This window comes from Acanthochromis polyacanthus, chromosome 23, assembly GCF_021347895.1.
Source record: "Acanthochromis polyacanthus isolate Apoly-LR-REF ecotype Palm Island chromosome 23, KAUST_Apoly_ChrSc, whole genome shotgun sequence".
NCBI classification, from domain to species: domain Eukaryota; kingdom Metazoa; phylum Chordata; class Actinopteri; family Pomacentridae; genus Acanthochromis; species Acanthochromis polyacanthus.
In genome coordinates, this window is record NC_067135.1 from 6,822,568 (window position 1) to 6,835,226 (window position 12,659).

At 39.8% G+C, this 12,659-nt stretch overlaps 1 long non-coding RNA gene across 8 annotated transcripts in view; it reads left to right on the forward strand.

Moving 5' to 3' along the window:
- Window positions 1-12,659, forward strand: part of LOC110951096 (uncharacterized) — a 78,421-nt gene that overhangs the window by 20,187 nt on the left and 45,575 nt on the right. For 6 of the 8 annotated variants that reach the window (XR_007939636.1, XR_007939635.1, XR_007939637.1 and 3 more), the window contains exons 3-4: window positions 3,164-3,302; window positions 10,010-10,130. This is a non-coding gene — a long non-coding RNA (uncharacterized LOC110951096). The remainder of the gene's footprint in view (window positions 1-3,163; window positions 3,303-10,009; window positions 10,131-12,659) is intronic. The other 2 variants (XR_007939639.1, XR_007939641.1) reach the window with 1 other exon arrangement.

Here is a 12,659-nt window from a genome sequence, read left to right on the forward strand (position 1 = left end):
TATGCCTAGTTTGTAAGCTTGGTCTCTGAAATAACAAACTAAATTAAAGCTCCAAGCAGCGTTGGTCAGGTCCTCGCATCCGAGCGGCCCGGCTGGCCCACACATGTCCACCGGGTGCTGCTAAAACAGAGCGTAAAGTTTCAGCCAGATTGGACCACGTACAGGCTAGTTACACAGCACTTCCTCTTTCATGGAAAGGAATCCAAAATGGCCGCCAATGCTGTGGTGACACAGCACTTCCTGTGTAACCACCCTAGGGATTATTATTAGGGAACCTAGGTTGAATCCTTAGGTTATTGTTGAATCCCTAGAGATTATTATTAAGGCTATAAAAGAAAGGATGTAAACCTGTCAAATGATTTATATATATATATATATATATGTGATAACTGAGAACATTGCCTTGGAAAGTAATACTGTTTTGCTAAAAGTTTTGGTATCCATTTCATTCCCTTTTCATTTTCATTATTGCTTTTCTCTGTTTATTAATCTCTCATCAAACTGGAGTTGACCATGTAGTATGTTTGAGAAATATTGAGAGACTTGAACTTTAGTTTGGTTCCAATCACTGAGCTCTGGGGAGCCATTTCTGTCTGATGATGGCATTTTATAAAACTGCACCGGGAACATAAAATTAGTGGTGGAAGAAGTTTTCAGATACTTTAAGTGTGTAGCAGTACCAATGCAGCTATGTGAAAACACTCCAGAAGTCCTCCATGAAAAATCCTGCTTTTTTAAAAGTCTACAAGCATCAGCAGCAAAATGTAGTTAAAGGTGCGTTATATAAGATTTTGTGAATAAATATAGAAGCAAATGAGGTCACACTTTCTCTTTCACGTCTTTGTATGTGTTGTAATCTGAACTATGTTGTTCTGTGTGAAATTTCCTTCAATTTGCGTCTCTACTGCTGTTTTACGTCACCTTCTCTGATCAGTGTGTCTGTTTCCACGCGTAGTTCTGCTCCAGTCCATGTCAAGTCATATCACCGTTATTTCTACAGCACATTTAAAACAGCAGTTGATGGGCCAAAGGATTTTCTAGTCGAAAAATAAGATAAAATTACAAATTTTCAAGTTTAATTGGTAAGTGTATGACCTTACCATATTATTTATTTTATGGCACAAATAGTTAAAATTTACAGTTAAAAGCAGACAATATTATTCCTGACAAAATCAAATACTAAAATTTACACCATGCAATATTATTTATTTTGCAAATGGAACTAATTATTTGAATATTAAGGTTCAGATCAAACAATTTAACCTGGCTAATTAAATATTAACAAGAAGAAACCTCCAGTAGAACCAGGCTCAGGAAGGACGACCATCTGCCTCGACTGTTTGGGTGAGTGTGAAGGCAAGAGAGAAAGGGATAGCAAAGACAAAAAAATTAAAAACACTGGAGGAGTAGCTACAGATCAGACCTGTGCAGCTTCAGAAGATAAACAACATGCTATAATGCTGTTAATTCTGTGTCTGTGGATAGGAACAGACACAAGTGCAGCTAAGGGTAACATTATTGTTGACAACAACTTGCTTTGACCATTCAAAGTATTTTTGCATTGCTGGCGTGGGCTGAAGGTTGTGGCTGGAGTTTTTTTTTTTCTGTTGTCTGTTCTGTGTGAAACGCTGGTGCTGAAGCAACATTTACTGCTTCCCAGTGTTGCAGACATACACCTCACTGATACACTATTATGTATGACATTGTTAAATTCTTAATAGTGAAGCATCAGTGTGTCCACTGTTGTAGCTGCTGCAGGTGGAGCTAGTTTGAACTACTTTCTATACAGCTTTACATACAGGGACATTGGATACATCTGAGGGTTCGTCAGATGATGAATGTGAAGGAAAGAAGAAAAATATGTTTCCAGTTTTGTGATTTTTCTTTATCTAATCTTTGATTTTTGGTGAGATATTGCACCGATTGAATGCTTATTAAACCGTTTAGCCCATTTAAGCCTGACTACACACTACTTTCAGTAAAAAAGCCAAAAAAGGTTGGAAACCACTGATGTAGTCTTTCTATGTTGATGTGTTTCATATTAATTGCTTGCCATGACACTGAATATGTGAACAGTAACTAAAGCTGTCAAATAAATATAGTTTAGTATAGAATATTTCCCTGGTTAATAGTACTGAATTGGAAGAATCAAGTAGAATAACATAAAAATGCTCCTACCTGAGAATTGTAATACCTTTGCTGTGTCACTGCACTATGTTACTTTTCCCTGCTGTTTCCAACGTTAAGACTGAATATCGACCCCACTCAACCCTTTACTTTATCTTTCGCTACACGCTGAACAACCTTCCTCTGTTACGTCTGTGATTTGCAAATAACATCAACTGTTTTTAATCCGGCTTCTATGGTATTATTGTCACTCATATCACTGTCAGCTTTCTTTAGCTGAAAACTTGGAGAGAAAGTTAAACTTTTTTTGTGGTTGATATCAGGCGAGAGCTTTGTTGTCACGGATTTCTTTGTTTCCAAGTGTTGTGTCTACGTCTTTGATTCCAGCAGTGGGTTAGTAGAAGTGTGCACACTTTGGGATGTACAACAAAGCCATATAAAATCTCTTGAACTTGTCAGGTTTTATTTTTCTCTCTACATCACGTACTCTATTTGCATGGCCCTCGCACCACAATTCCCATTGCAGACAGCACTGCTTTGGATTTTTGTCTCTTGTAGTCGAGCGTTGTAGCACCATTCAGAACGTACTTGGCTTTAAGTACTGTCCTGTCTCATGTGTTGGACTTCAAGTGTAAAGACTCGGTTGGCTCGAACAAGAAACCACAAAGAGGCTACAGTACCTAAGGCATTTACCAGGTGGGGGCGTGGATCAGAAGGCTTCAAGCATCGCATTTAATGTGTAGGAAATAACAGACCACAAAAGGCAGCATTATGGCTGCATTTGGCATTTAAATGACGTTGCAAAGAGTTGTACCTGGTGTTGTGGTTTTGGAATGCATTTCAGTTAGTGTTCATGGTTTCCTTCTGTTAACTGGGAGTTGGGAGAACAACTTGAGTGTGTTTTTCACATTTCTCTTAGCTTCCTCTAAACATTACTAAGGGGCTAAGAGTACCTGTAGTCTCATAACAGACTGAAAGTAAAATGTAACTTTCCTGCTGCCGATTTGACTAACAAACTGAATCCGTCTCTTGGCAGGTACCAGCGCTTCCTAAACTTTTTATGCAGCCAGCTCTTTTAGGAGGACATCATTTTACCCTCACCATGTGGACACCAGGAACAAAACATGGTTTTCTTTTGAAGATAAGCTGCCAAAGGGCTGGTTCTGCGCTGCCAAGTGAGTAACCGTCTGGCCTTGTGTGCCCGACATCAGGTGGTGTTTGCGTATATGTGTGAGTTTGTGTTTGTGTGCACCTGACGCTACATGCAACCTGCCAGACACCTGCTGCCAGGTTTGTTCAACCGCAGTCACCATCCTCACCTCCACAGACTATTTTACTTCCTTACTGTGTTAGTGTGTATATGTAATGCAGGCAGAATCTCTAGATTTTAACATGTTGTTCTTAAAGACTGACTTATATTATCTGAACACTACAAAAGTCCATCAAAAATGCCACAGATTGATCGTTTTCTGTCTGCTAGCATTGTCTAGATTGTTTGTTTCATTGTGATCCCAGCCTTTTCACCCTAGTTCACCCAGTCTTTTTTTGTCCCCATATATACCACTCTTTCCCTTTTCACCCTGCTGTCTCTTTTTTTCTCATCCCACTTTACCTCTCACTTCATTCTGTCATCCATGCTACCCCCTCATCCTTTCATCTGTCTCTCTCTATTCTGAGCCTTCATCCCTTATCTCCTCTGTCTTTCCCTCTCCTGTCATGCTTTTATCCCTCCCCTCTTATCCTTCCCGTCTCATCTCTTCCCACTTTTCACTCATCCTTTCAACCATTTCCCCGTGCGTCAGTTTAGTTACTTTACTGACTGCTTATCAGAGTCTGTTTTGTCTAAACAGGGTATAAAATGTCACTTTCAAAAATCAACAAGCAACAGTTTCTGAAGTGAAAACCAGGCTGAACAGTGTGTATCTGACATGGTAACATATAATCACATATAATATCTGCAGGACAGCCTCAGTCCTCTTATAAATGGAGAGGCTGAGGCAACACCTCAGGCTTTATACTGAGTTGCTATTTCAAATTTGACAGGTGATTTAGTAAGGTGTCGGGTCACCACATCCCAGAGCAGCTTCCACGTGCCTTTGCACTGATTCTCTGAGTCTCTTGAACTCTACTCAAGGGGTGGATCACCGTTATCCCCAAAGATGTTCGCTCATTTGGTGTTGATGATGGTGGTGAAGAGCGCTGTCTAACACGTCGCTCCAACATCTCACAATGTGTTAAATTGGGTTGAAGTCTGGTGATGATTTGCATCTTTTTTTATACTCGTCAAACTGTTCAGTAGCTCCCTTTCGCCTTAGGGATGGAGCCATTGTCATCTTGGAATAGACCACTCCAGAAATGTTTCAGCAAAGAACAAAGGTGATCACTCAGGGCAACTTCTAATTGATTTGCAAAGACCCGTCGTTCAAGAGTTCAAGTTTTTCCTTTAATTTGACACCCATCTGTGTGCGTGTGTGTATGCCAGGTCTTGTTCTTTTATCTTTGCTAGACCCTGCCCTTTTAGAATAAGGACATCCACACAAAGGACCAACATTTCCACTCAAAGGGCCCTGTTTTAGTGGCGGTGCAATGGCCAGCCCAAGCAGAGCTCTGACTGTTTGGTAATTACCTGACCTTGGAAATCACTTTGTGCATCTGTGTGATATTTTGGCGGCAGGTGCAGAGCGCAGGTGGGAGGCGAGGTGCACACAGGTGGGAGGTTCATTCAAATGAAGCATCACAAAGCGAGTTGTTGGTATTTTAATGAAAAATGTGTCTTAGACTTTGTGCTGGGAGCAGGAGCAGGTATAAGGGTACAAACTGGATTCGCAGATGTTTTTTTATGAGGTCTGCACTCAGTGTGTTTGTTAGATGTGTTTTCATAAGAAGGGAAAGATGTACACAAAACTCCAAAGGGCACTATTATGGTTTAAGGTAGTTTGGAAAGGTTTAGGAAATAAGTCATTATGGTCAATTGAGATTCTGTTGTATTAAAGGGGCAGCTCACTGATTTAACAAACATAAGTGGGTTTGCTACGTACCATTCAACCGTGTGGAACGAGTTACACAATGTAGGGTTCTAGAGGGAGCACTCTGAAGTCTGAGAAAATAACACAAGGATTTTGTCTGTGCTGTCTCAGGTGGATACTGAGCTAGTTGGAAACTAAAGACATACAACAGAAGGTCTATGCTACGAACTGTGGTTTGAAAGTTTGGGACTATTTAGTTTGTACCATTTTGGGGTTTTTTGTCTCGCTTTTACCATTTTTGGTCTTGTGTAGTTTTTGTCTCGCTTGTGTTCATTTTTTTGTCGCTTTTTGACTTTTTGTGTAATTTTTTGTCTCTTTTTTGTTTTGTTTAGTGTCTTTCGTCTCATTTTTTGTCGTTTTGTGTCTCATTTTTGTCATTTGACATCTCATTTTTGTAAAATTTCATCTTGATTTGGTGATTTTTGTGTCTTTTTTGTCTGACTGTTGTCGTTTTTATCTTAAGTAAAATACCATATTGTTCACTTCCAGATAGCTGTGACTAAATGTTTTGTGCCTTTGCAGACACTCTGTGATCTGGAAGTTGTAATGTGTAAATGGTAAACTGAGGCATAATGTTGCTGAAATTGAACTTTCATGTCGTTCATAATGTTTTGTAAAAAGATAATTCCTTAAATGTGAACATTTTCAGAGTGTACTTTTCTGCACTAAACATAGGAAAAATTTGGAGTTATGATTATTTATAGGTTATTTTGCTGTGTTTTTACCAATCCGACCCACTTGAGATGAAACTGGGCTGAATGTGGCCTCTGAACTTAAATAGTGGAGACACCCCTGGTCTGGACTGTTCTGAAAAAGAGCAACATACAGCATGTATGGCAAGAAACCTAATGATCAAAGTAACACCTGAAAGTAACGGTTGCCCTGAAATGAGCCTGGGGTTAAAAGGGTTTTTGTAAATAGGAGAGATGCACATTTGAAAGATGCATATGTGCATGTACTACTTTATGTATCCAGTATGTCCAATAGGCAACACTGGTGAACTAGTCGATGGCAAACACACATCTCACCTGTCAGCTAAATATAACTTTGGACAAGCTGCCCTCTCTCACAGCATGAGATGCAGCCATGCAAAGGTGAATGAGTGCAGGTGTTTTGTGTGCATGTGCCACTTTTCCTTTTTGTGTGTGTGTGTGTGTGTGTGAGTGCATCTGCTTCAATTGAACCACGTGTCGGGTCTGAATAACCTCCATCACAGCTTCTCTGCAGTCAGAGTAGAAATGACGCGTTGCTCCAAGGCGCTGCAATTAGGCTGAGCTGCGTCACTGCTGGACAGCTCTGATGAAGGGCTATTATAGGGCCAGGCATGATGGAGGCACTCTCCCCCCACCTTTACCACCATCACCATCATCGCCATCCGTCACCACAACCCCCACCACACGGCCTCTCCACCGTCTTCCTCCACCATCCATCAACATTACCAGCAAACTTTCCCAGGCAACTTCTCTGAGCGAGAGTCATTCTAACCTGGCAGCTCTCTCCCTGCCATTTTTCCCCTCCTCTCTCCTCTGCATCTGTCTCATTTCCTGCCACAGATTCATATATATTTCGGGATAAGTGCTCTCCATGAATCTTACACCTGCTCTCTCTCTCTTCCCCCCTTTTTGCCTTTTCCAACTTTCTATCCTTCATCAACTCTCTTTCCTTCTGTTCATCTGCGCGTCTATTCATTTTCCTCTCCAGCCTCTGAGTGCTTCACTCTCTCTCTTCCTTCCGTTTTTTCTTCTCCGAGTCATGCACCTCTTTTAATAGCTCAATTTCTCTTATTCTCCCCTTATCTTCTCCAATTTGATGCATTTCACCTGGCTTGAATCATTTTGCCTGTATCAATCCATCTCCTCCTCCCTCACTCCTCCACTCTCACCCCTATTTTAATACTCCAGAGCCTCTATTTGTCTCTGAAAATGAATATTTTGTGTGGTGTCCAGGATTATGGTATAGTACTTTTCAAGGCAGATTTTTATTTTTTTTTAGTGTTGGCTCTGTAAAAAAGAAATCTTTTAGTATTCAATGTAATTAATTTCTTTTTGGCGTGACAAACACCTCAATGGAAAATGCTGTTTGGTAATTTAGGTTTAAATCCATATGAACTCAAATAGATTTGCCACTATATTTCAAAGTAATGGTTGTAAAGGAGCTTTAATTATTGGATACTTGTGGTGCGACCAATATATTTACATGCACAAGAGAAATCTGTTTTAGCGACATTTGCAGAGGGCTTTTTGAATGTAAGCTTTAGTCTTGATTAGCATGCTTATAGGTGACTTCTCTGTCTACAAATTGAGGGTAATATCATTATATAGCAAATGCAGTTATAATAATCTTAATTCCCACTTGTGTTACTGAAATATATGATTAATTAGAGCAGATAAGCATCGCTTTGACGACTGAGTTGCATAACTTTAGCAGTCATTTGAAAGCGAGAGGAAACTGTTGGTTCTTTTCACTATTAACACACAGATCCCGCTTGAAACCGTAGTCCAGATAAGGTGATATACTTGAACAACACCCCAAGGAAAATTTGCTTTTTCAATCATCTATTCAGCAAAAGTATTATTAGATGTAATCTTCCTCTGTGGAAAAAGTGAGTACACCCTTGCCATTCGATGGAAGTATTGCCGCTCTTAACTGAAATATCTTTTTGTAACTGTTTTGCATAATTGTCCACCAGTGTCTGACATAATCTTACTGGAGTTTTGACCATTCTTCCTGCAATATTCCCTCAGTTGCAGGATTTTTTTTAACGTGCTTCAGATCCCCTCTCACAGCTTTTCGATGGGATCCAAATCTGTTCTTTGACTTGACCCTTCCATAACCCTCCATTTCGCCTTTTTCAGCCATTCCTCGGTGGATTGGCTTGTATGCTTACAGGATCATTATGTTAAGCTTTTGGAGAGATGGCCTCACAGTTTCTTCAACACCTCTTTGATTTGATGCAGAGGTTAGAGTTTGATTGAGTGACTGCAATCGGCCCAGTCCCCGTGGCAGCGCAGTAACCTCAAACCAAAACACTTCTCCTGAAAAGCTGTCTTTGGTCCGTGCCAAAGCGTCTACTGTTACTGTAGCTAAACACCTCTCTGTCATTGATTCGTCTGTCTAGAGCACATTATTCTACAAGGCCTGCACTTTGCCTACATTTTCACTGGCAAACTGTAGTTTTGCTCTAATGTTCTTTTTGGACAGCAGAGGCTTTTTTCCTGGCACGCCTCCAGTGCAGGTCAAATGCATGCTCTCTTGTTCTGATTGTAGACAGCAACAGTTGCATGAGTTGCCTGCAGATCCTGTGATGGAAGTTGTGGGGTTACTTGGAGGCTTCTTTTTGCATCAGTCTGAATTTGCTGGGATGGCCATTTCTAGGGAAATTGATATTCTTTATAATCTTAGCCACTTTAAGATGATTTTCCTGACAGTGCAGTAATGTATTTCAAATAATTAGATTTTTGAAAACCCCTTGCCACACTCAGTAGCACAATCTTTTTTTTTCACATATTTTGCTATATTTCCAATGGCATCCACACAACCCCGAACTTGCAGACTTTTGTGATGCATTTGACCCCGTCATAGTTTGCTTTCAGATTAGCTCTTTATTGTCCCTACATGTTGTTGCGTGATTCGTCACTGTCCAGTTGTTGTGACCTTTTTCTGAAAAAGAAAATAAAAACATACTGTGACTACCAGTGGTTAATTCAGGATTAACCACTGGTGGGATGTATGTTCTCCAACTGAGCAACCAACCCCCTGCTTCATGTTTTTTCTGGCACCTTTATATCCCGTATATCCAGTATTCAAGCGTGTTAGTATGCACAGAGAATGCACTGAAATGCTCAGCTGGATGTAGAGCATTTAGTTTAAATGTGATGCTTTAAAATTAATACATATTAATGTGGATGTAGTGTCGAAGAGCTCTTTAGATCTTGACATAATGACACCAAACACTTCAATCGCAAAGAGACTCTATATTGCAGAGGTTTAAATGAGACACATTCCATCTGTCACTCCCTATAGAGGTTCTAATCATTGGTACCTGATCCCAAAGCCATTATTGAAGGTGCAGTTATGTTCTTGCTTTGTCTGCGTCACTTGTCTATTTTTTGTAATTAGTTTATTTATTGGAATAATAAAAAATGTTTACAAAAAATCTATTTAATGAATCATTTGCTTGAGTATACCTCCTCTGTAAATAAGAACGTTGTCAACAAGTGTTAAGTGTGGGCTTGATCAAGTATGAAGAAAATATGTAGCTACTTATGTTTATTTTACATTTTCCCATAACTGTAAATGAACAGCAGGAAAATCTTCTGAATGCAATCTGAGATGTTGCAGATGACCTTAATCTTTCAGTTTGTCAAAAGCCCTGATGTCATGGTGGTTTTGGCTAACTAAGTTCAGCCACAAATAGATAGATAAGTAGATACTTTCAAATTATTTGTTGCTACCTGCTTGCTTCTTGAATCGCCAGAGACTTTCCTTACATTTTTTTTCTGTTTAGCCGTGGTTGGCTTGTATTTGCAGCAAGCTAAGAGTAGGTAATGATACTTATTTTATGTCTAAGAAGAAGTTAAAGACAGTTAGATTTAGAAGGAACTACACCGTGGGACAGCAGCCAAATCTACTGTTGATGTTCACTTTGAGCTGGCCTATTATTTGTGAGGTCAGTTTTTGTGGTTCTCATCGGTCTCCAATGCAAAAACTTGATGACATGATGGAGTCATGGAGTTTAGTTCAGTAATAAGTGTCACTTCAATAAACACAGGCCAAGTTTGAACAGATGGCAGCTTGGTAAGGATTTAAATCACTGTTTCTTTCCGTCTCTTCTTTGTGTTTCCATCTCTGGCCAGACCACCTCTGATCACCAGGTCATCGTGGAGAGCCAAATAGAGAAGAAAACCAAAGCTGTGTTTGTGCCGGCAGGTGGGAAGCACCTGCTGGGCTTCCTGGACGACCTTAAAATGCCGAACTGTGAGTGTTTTAGTGAAGGTCAAGTGAGGTCTGTGTGAGACCACTTCTCTGCTCTCTTAGTCTCTTGTATAATTAACTCTTAATTGCTCTCTATAATTATATTTTCTTTTCATTGTGTGGGGCTAATTGTATACATGAGATTTATGTTATGAAATATGATTTTCTTCTGTTTTTTTATGAATCGAACAGTTAGGTTGTCATCTGTAATTTTCTACATCTCAGACATCAGTGTATTTGTGTGCTTAGCTTGTGTATCTGCGCAGGCGCCTGTGCATGTCTGAACTGTTGGAATTGTATTCTACGTACCACTAATACATCACTTCTCTGGACATTTATAGTCTCTAGAGTCGGTGGAACTTTATCAGTGGTGCCATCTCTAATTTAGTTTCTGCTGACTCCTCTCAGAGGTATTCTCTACTCCTTTTCACTTAAATTTCCACTTTTCCTAGTTAACCCAATTTGGCCTATTTTACAATGGCCATAGATTCCGAGTGTCAGTAAGTATTATATTCTATGATTCATTATATTATATTACACCTAAAGTGGCCTTGGAAATTCTCTAGTGCAGTTTTAAAGAGTATTGCAGTTGTAGTTCTTTATTTATTTTTGTTATGAGGCACTACTTTTAGTTGGCAGTTCTCATTTTCTAATTGGTCTGGATTTGATCAATTAAGTAACAGATTACAGTTTTAACTTTGTAAAATGTATATAGTTAACAGAACAGAACAAAAATCTGTGAATTTTATAATTAAACCTTGTGTTTATTCGTATATTAAAGAGAGCCTGGTGCAGTAGTATCTGTGGTAATTAGGAGGATGATTATTATCATTATTATCATTATTAATAGTGTTATTTTCATTCCTACTGAAAGTGCTGGGGGTGGTGGTAGTAACTAAACAGCAGACAGCCGCGGCTTTGCTCTACAAACTGAGTAATAACTAGGTAGCGACAGCAGCGTCCTTTTTAAAATGGTCTCTTTCTCCGCCACAGCCGACCAAAAATGCTTATTATATTATTTTTTCATTACATTGCTATTGCTCTATTGTGTCCTGAGAACTATTGTACCCGTCTGATTTAATTAGGAGAGGCTAATGCTTATTTTAACCGTCTATTTTCTGAACCTCGTGTCCTTCTTTTACCTTCATCAACCCACTGCATCTCGGTCTCTGTGCGTTTCACCATGGTTACACCCAGTAATGTCCTTGTTCCCGCTATCTGACATTTTATACTCCTCCATCACCCTTTGCCATCCGCCTTTCCATCTCGCCACACAGGAATTACCCTGATTATGATTATAGCTGTGATGATAATGATAACCACTGCAAAATTGCACTCTCTCGCTTGTATCCAACACCCAGGAGATTATGATTGACTGAAAGGCTGCCTGCAAATGTTTCTCCCATCTCATTTTTTCTGCTTCTCTCAACCTCTCTTTGTTTCTTTCTTTCACTTTTTTCGTTTTGTTTATTTGGGGGTTGTTTTTTTGTACTTTTCTTACTCTGTCCACTCATTGCTCACTCCCTTTCCAGCTCACCTTTTGTCTCTTTTCAGTCCTTTTCAATTTTCTGGCAGTCTTTCATCTCTCTTGTTGTGCTCCTTTCAACCTCTCCTGCTCCATCTTACCTCGGCCACTTGTCCCCAGCTCTCTCTCTCTCTCTCTCTCTTTTATTTTTTTTACCCCTTATTTGTTCTCTGCACCCTCTAACCACTCGTCTCCGCTCCTGCCTGCTTATTCTTCTGCCACAAAGGAGCAAGATAAATTTGCTTTTTAGCCATATTGCATTCAGGAAATAATTATAGAGTTGCCTTGCTTCTCGAATATGTGAAGTGGACAACAAGAAATGGCTCTGTTAGTCTCCTTTGTGTTTCATTGCTATCTGCTTTCTTTGTTCTTCTTTGCCGGAGCAACATCAAAATCCATGTATCTCAATGGCATGGATTTATGGTAGAAAATCTAAACAAATCCAGCATCCCCCCTCAGCCCAGACAGGTGGATACACTGCAGATCAACCAAAAGCTGCAGGGGTTTCGGTTGGAGGTGAAGCCCAAACCGTCTGAATCAGGCCACTTTAGACACTTTAACAGCTCATATTCCTCCCACTCCATCCAAACTACACAACTTCTTAAACCTCAGGGATACAGTATCTCACACAATAAGAACTGATAATGGGGGAGAATGGGCACAATTACAAACGTGGCACACACATGCAGACTTTACAGTACCGCAAGAAATGTGCTCAAGAAGATGGAAATACACCTGGTAACGGTAATTTTGAAAATTGCGCTCAATCCAATCCCCGAGTCATTTTGTCTATATAAAATTATTTCAACTTTTTTTTCGTGAACCTGAACTTCAACAAAAATTGCTTGAAAATTAGACCATTTCAGTAATCACCGTATTTTTCACAATTATTTTAAACTCAAGTCTGCCCCAGCTCGGAAAACACTGGTTCTTGCTCGGCCTCTTGCAGCGGTGGATTGTGCAAAACTTTAAGCAGTAGTTAACTTTACCTTGCTTTTTTCCCTAGA